General features: G+C 44.5%; 1 protein-coding gene across 1 annotated transcript in view; it reads left to right on the top strand.

Moving 5' to 3' along the window:
- Positions 1-413: 413 nt before the first annotated feature.
- The window catches only part of LOC113010598 (zinc finger protein 235-like), a gene marked incomplete at its 3' end in the record, with an annotated part of 10,723 nt that continues 4,243 nt past the window's right edge, over positions 414-6,893 (top strand). Inside the window, exon 1 of the mRNA XM_026149744.1 lies at positions 414-518. The remainder of the gene's footprint in view (positions 519-6,893) is intronic.

Here is a 6,893-nt window from a genome sequence, read left to right as displayed (position 1 = left end):
AACAGGCGGACATCCGGTGTCACGTTGTTACAGAGAGACGAGTGTAAGGCTGTTCCAATTCTCAGCACCGCTCCTCTCTTTCCCTGAGTCCTTAGCAATTCTCCTTCCCACGATGACGTTTTCCTCGAGCCACGGAAAAGAGTTTAGGAAAAGGAGATAGGCCCTAATTTTGAAATACCCCACGTGGTTACGTTGTTTAGCTGAGTCACGTGATCGCACAGCAACAAATCACAGCGGAGCCAAATAAAGGGGGCGGAGCAAAGTGTGTGTGCAGGAGAGGAGTCGAGCAGAGAGAGCTGCTTTTTCATGAAACGGGAGTAAAGTAGTAAACGTACAGGAACATATACCACTACCAACGTTTGGATCGATATCTGCATCGATCTGCACACCCTTGTCTCCTGGATCCTAGCTGGGATCAGCGTGAACCACGTGGGTCTCTGCTACCTGATCTGTTTCCTGTTTGGAAAGACTTTAAGCTTCATCAAGGAGTCTCTCTCGGTTTGTGAGCTCATCTAAAGGTAAGCACGGAGCTAACTTTAATGTGGGTTCAGTTTATGCTGAGTTTATCTCTGTTGAGAATAATAGATTGCTTCGTATACATTGGAGTTAGACAGACTGTAGAGTTTGTGATTGCTTGCAACGTTAGAATATGACGGTTGCTAGAGGGTAAGAACAAAAGGATGGGGTGCAGGGCAGGAGAACAACCAACCCCCAGGACATGAAGCCACAGGTACAAGCCTGGGAGAGGGAAATCAGCCTTTAGAATAGGACTTCATAGGATGATCTACAGATGCATCTGTATTTCATTTTCTTCCAGCGCTAATAAAGATGTCTGATTTTGGAAATAAAATTATCCGCCTGGTCGCTCCCATCAAAAATCCGTGAAGAACTTCAACAGCTCCTGAATGGGCTCTTCTGTTGCTCTTCTCGGTCCGTTAAGAGTTTATTGTGAATAGAGCAGGGCGATATGACCAAAAATATTTATCACGATATACATTTGAAAATTTGCGATAACGATATAATTGACACTAGACAAAATACTTTACAACTCCACAACTTTATTAGTGCAAAAAACCCCATCAATGTATTTTCACTTAAACAAGCAGCTGTTTTTTTATGTGCATTTAAGTTATATAAAAATGTAACAGTGCAAATTCCTTGCTGACAGTTTAACCAAAAGACATTTCCATTGGAAATTGGCTGACATATCCTCAGCATAACCATGTATAATATCCACAAAACTTAAAAAGAGGTTATACACACACAATACGGTAATATTATGTTGAAGCACAGTACGTATCACTCCGCGAGGCTCCTTCCTACGATAGCCATAATGTTCCCACAATCCATCAAGCAGTGCGGCTTCGTAGCTTAGCAAAGTCGTACTAAACATTTGACAGATTTTCGAACACCGTGTACCACATAAAATCGTTTCGAGGTCAGTAAACACAACCAGAATTCATACATAAGGCACACGGGATTATAAAGGGCACTGTCGATTTTCAGAAAAATCAAAGGATTGATTTTAAGTGTGGCGTATTTTCCAAACAACACGGTAATAACGACGGCCGCTAGCATGCTCTACCAAAAATAGTGCTTTGTTGTGTATCTGATGGACGAAAGCCAAACCAGTTCCACACCACTGAAGTTGCAGCATTTTTACAAACCAATTCTGGTTCATCTGTTTCATTTAATGATCTACTTTCGCTCTTCTCATTCTGCGTCGCAGCCATGTACGTATGTAAACAAAGGCACTGCGCATGCGCGTTTTATCCATATTCTATTGCGATATGTCATTTTCCTATCGTTGCCCATTCACGGTATTACGGTATTACCATTCACGGTATTATCATGAATAATACCGTATTATCATACCGTGAATGGTATGATATAGCCCAGCCCTAATTGTGAACACATTAAAAGAAGAGTGAGAGGAAACCAACACCAACTAATCATTAGCTCAGCATGAGAAGCTGAGCGTTTGCTTGCTTGTTCACTTATTTCCATCGTGCTTTGACTGCAGCTGTAACCTGACAAATTCCAGCAGGATTTGTAAAAAGTGTTTTGATAGACACACAAACCTGGACAGCTTATGATACTAACTGCTGGAAAGGTTTCATGCAGCATTGTTTGACAGAAATGAAGGAGAATTTTTTCTTCTTCATCTATTTGTTTTAATTTTATCTTTGTTTGATTTTTTTGAGTATCTGATGCTGAGACCGTGAGACTGTAAAAACATGATTGTTGGGCTTCATTTTTCTACTGAACAGTCATTTTAAGATGAGCTAGTAAATAACAATTAGCTAATGTTGTTCAGGAGACTAAAGTCATCTCACTTTGGTAATGTAAATATAAAGTTATTTCTATATTAATCATTATTAGTTATTACAGCAGTGAACTTAAACTCTGTGTCAAATAAGTTGCATTGATCTTTGTTTATTATAACTTTATATCTTCACTGACAGACAAGTATCTTTGACAGTATATATATATATATATATATATATATATATATATATATATATATATATATATGTATATATATATAAAACACCCAGCACGCCCCTGCGGGCGGTTTATCCTTCAAGCTCGGGTCCTCTACCAGAGGCCTGGGAGCTTGAGGGTCCTGCGCAGTATCTTAGCTGTTCCCAGGACTGCGCTCTTCTGGACAGAGATCTCCGATGTTGTTCCTGGGATCTGCTGGAGCCACTCGCCTAGCTTGGGAGTCACCGCACCTAGTGCTCCGATTACCACGGGGACCACCGTTACCTTCACCCTCCACATCCTCTCGAGCTCTTCTCTGAGCCCTTGGTATTTCTCCAGCTTCTCATGTTCCTTCTTCCTGATATTGCTGTCATTCGGAACCGCTACATCGATCACTACGGCCGTCTTCTTCTGTTTGTCTACCACCACTATGTCCGGTTGGTTAGCCACCACCATTTTGTCCGTCTGTATCTGGAAGTCCCACAGGATCTTAGCTCGGTCATTCTCCACCACCCTTGGGGGCATCTCCCATTTTGACCTCGGGACTTCCAGGTTATACTCGGCACAGATGTTCCTGTACACTATGGCCACTTGGTTATGGCCTTCCATGTATGCCTTGCCTGCTAGCATCTTGCACCCTGCTGTTATGTGCTGGATTGTCTCTGGGGCATCTTTACACAGCCTGCACCTGGGGTCTTGCCTGGTGTGATAGACCCCAGCCTCTATGGATCTTGTGCTCAGAGCTTGTTCTTGTGCTGCCATGATTAGTGCCTCTGTGCTGTCTTTCAGTCCAGCTTTGTCCAGCCACTGGTAGGATTTCTGGATATCAGCCACCTCCTCTATCTGCCGGTGGTACATACCGTGCAGGGGCCTGTCCTTCCATGATGGTTCCTCGTCTCCCTCCTCTTTCTTGGGTTTCTGCTGCCTGAGGTATTCACTGAGCACTCGGTCAGTTGGGGCCATCTTCCTAATGTATTCTTGGATGTTCGTTGTCTCATCCTGGACTGTGGTGCTGACACTCACCAGTCCCCGGCCCCCTTCCTTCCGCTTAGCGTACAGCCTCAGGGTGCTGGATTTGGGGTGAAACCCTCCATGCATGGTAAGGAGCTTTCTTGTCTTTATGTCAGTGGCTTCTATCTCCTCCTTTGGCCAGCCTATTACCCCAGCAGGGTACCTGATCATGGGCAGGGCGTACGTGTTGATGGCCCGGATCTTGTTCTTACCATTCAGCTGACTCCTCAGGACTTGCCTGACCCTCTGCAGGTACTTGGTGGTTGCAGCTTTTCTAGCGGCCTCTTCATGGTTCCCATTCGCCTGTGGGATCCCCAAGTACTTGTAACTGTCCTCTATGTCTGCAATGTTGCCTTCTGGTAGTTCAATCCCCTCAGTTCTGACTACCTTCCCTCTCTTTGTTACCATCCGACTACACTTCTCCAGTCCGAACGACATTCCAATGTCATTGCTGTATAGCCTGGTAGTGTGGATCAGTGAATCGATGTCTCGTTCACTCTTGGCATACAGCTTGATGTCATCCATGTACAGGAGGTGGCTGACAACTGCTCCGTTCTGTAGTTGGTATCCGTAGCCAGTCTTGTTAATGATCTCACTGAGGGGGTTCAGGCCTATGCAGAACAGCAGTGGGGACAGAGCATCTCCTTGGTAGATCCCGCACTTGATGGTGACTTGTGCTATGGGCTTGGAGTTGGCCTCTAGTGTTGTACGCCACATCCCCATTGAGTTCCTGATGAAGGCTCTTAGGGTCCCATTGATCTTGTACAATTCTAGGCATTCCAGTATCCAGCTGTGGGGCATTGAGTCATAGGCCTTCTTGTAATCAATCCAGGCAGTGCACAGGTTGGTCAGTCTGGTCTTGCAGTCTCGGCTGATTGTTCTGTCTACCAGTAGCTGGTGTTTTGCGCCTCTGGTATTCTTGCCAATTCCTTTCTGTGTCCCGCTCATGTATTGACCCATGTGCCTGTTCATCTTAGCCGATATGATGCCTGACAGGAGCTTCCATGTAGTACTGAGGCAGGTTATTGGTCGGTAGTTGGAGGGGACCGGTCCCTTCTTGGGGTCCTTGGGGATCAGGACCGTCCGGCCTTCAGTTAGCCATTCCGGGTGTCTCTCGTTAACTAGCAGCTGGTTCATTTGTGCTGCCAGACGCTCGTGGAGTGCAGTCAGCTTCTTCAGCCAGTAGGCGTGAACCATGTCGGGCCCTGGTGCTGTCCAACTCTTCATACTGGAGACCCTTTCTTGGATATCTACCACTGTGATGGTTACTGGACCCTGTTCAGGGAGGTCGCTGTGTTCAGCCCTCAGATCCTCTAGCCACTGAGCATTGCCATTATGGGTTGCATCCTTCTCCCATATGCTCTTCCAGTATTGCTCCGTCTCCAGCCTTGGTGGTGCTGTTCTCTTATTGTTCCCTTGCCACTGAGAGTACACCTTTGCTGGTTCTGTGGAGAACAGCTGGTTTATTCTCCTGCCTTCTATCTCTCTGGTGTACCTCCTCAAGCGGCTGGCCAAGGCTGTGAGTCTTTGCTTGGCAGTTTCCAAGGCCTCAGGTATGGACAGCTTGCTGTATTTCTTAGGCACCTTATTTGTCGCACCTTTCTGCAACTCCGTTAGTTGGCTAACCTCCCTCCGTGCTACTTTGATCTTGCCCTCTAGCCTCCTTCTCCATGGAGGGTACTGCCCCTTGTCGCTGTTCAACTTGTAGCCAAGCATCTCACTGATCACTGTTGCCGTTTTGTAGATCAGCTTGTTAGTGTCGGTAATCGTGGTTGTAGGTATTGCCCGTAGTGCTGCATTAACATCATCTAGCAGACCTTCTGAGGGAACTTCACGTAATCTTGGTAACCGGCTACGGGGGATCCAGGTTTCAAGCTTGGCCATGATCCTATTTTTCAGGTCAGTTCCTCTCGCACTCAACGATCCTTCTCCTATCGCACTTGGGGCTATGTACCCAATCTCGGGTGGGGGTGATGATATCTCCCCCCTGACCTGGCGTCCTGACTCCTCCTTGCCGTAGCATTTGTGTTGTACCTCGTCAATCTCTAGCTGTGAGAGCAGTCCCTTCTTTCGAATGTTGGAACACTGAGCTACTAGTTGTTTCGCCGTCATTGTGGATGTTGGGTATCGAAGAATCCATAGGTCCCTCATCCTATTCATGTAGCCCCTTCCGCCGGGGTTACTTGCATAGTAGCATTCCAACAACGCCCTGTTTTTCGTCTCTTGCCCACCGATGCCTTCTTTTTATTTATATATATATATATATATATATATATATATATATATATATATATATATATATAACAATTACAGCAATATGATGCAACAAATAATAATAATAATAATACAACAGCCTCTTGCCATTTTTTGTGTTTCTTTTTATGCCTGACTAACTGATTTCAATTGAAAGCCTGCGTGCGCTAGTACCGCTTGCCACGAGTTCCCAGAATCTTTTGCGGTTTTACCCCTTAATGACGTCACATGTTCAATCTCTATACAACTACAGTGTGGGCCATTTATATGGATACACTGCAATAATATGGGAATGGTTGGTGATATTAAAGAAGCTGTTGTATTATTAACTGCAATAGTCGGTTGCATGACAGCCACGGGAAGCCGACGGGTAAAGAGATCGGTTTTTATCGGATTACGTCGTTGAAGAGAAATTGTTCAAGCCATGTTTCCAAAGTAACAAAGAGCCGGAGCAACACTCTGGAGCAACACTCCAGCTCACATGTTTGTCTGCTCCAAGCATTCCCACAAAGGTCAGTGTTTTGTAGTAGTTAATATGTCATTTTTCATAACATAATTGGTGATATAGGTTACAAGCAAGTCTGGCGCTGAACAGAAATTGTGGCGCTATGCTCCTTTGTTTATTGTGCATAAATAGTGAATTGTCCTGACACAATATTGCGTTTCACTTCTGTTATTACCATGGTACATTGACAAAAACATATACTTTTATTCACAGGATAAACAGCATAAAACATTTTTTTTTGTATCACTAATTGCCCAGTATGATTACAGCATACGATATTATTGTCACTGCTACATTTCTGTAATGCGTACCAGAAATTATTACTAATTAATTACCGTTGAGCTCAAAGGTCCTATTAATAAACGGTTAACAAATGTGTATTTATGAAGACGATTTGTGAGACTGGTAAACTTACCTTTGTTCGTACGATGGTCTTTCGTTCTACACTGTGCATTTCAAGGTCCTGTACCCATCCGTTCATGAGTGTATGCACTCACTCTAAGAACCGTATAATTATAAATCTGAGCGTGGTGAAAGTTGGGCAGCACGTTAACGTCTTTTGTCTGTGTGCTCGTAAGGGTCTAACCCTTTCACTCGTTTGATTTTTTTTCTTGTATCTTTTCTTTAACTTTTCATCAAG

This window comes from Astatotilapia calliptera, chromosome 3 (assembly GCF_900246225.1).
Source record: "Astatotilapia calliptera chromosome 3, fAstCal1.2, whole genome shotgun sequence".
Lineage (NCBI taxonomy): Eukaryota > Metazoa > Chordata > Actinopteri > Cichliformes > Cichlidae > Astatotilapia > Astatotilapia calliptera.
Note: the sequence above shows the minus strand (reverse complement) of the source record. Positions and strands in the feature narration are given on the sequence as shown.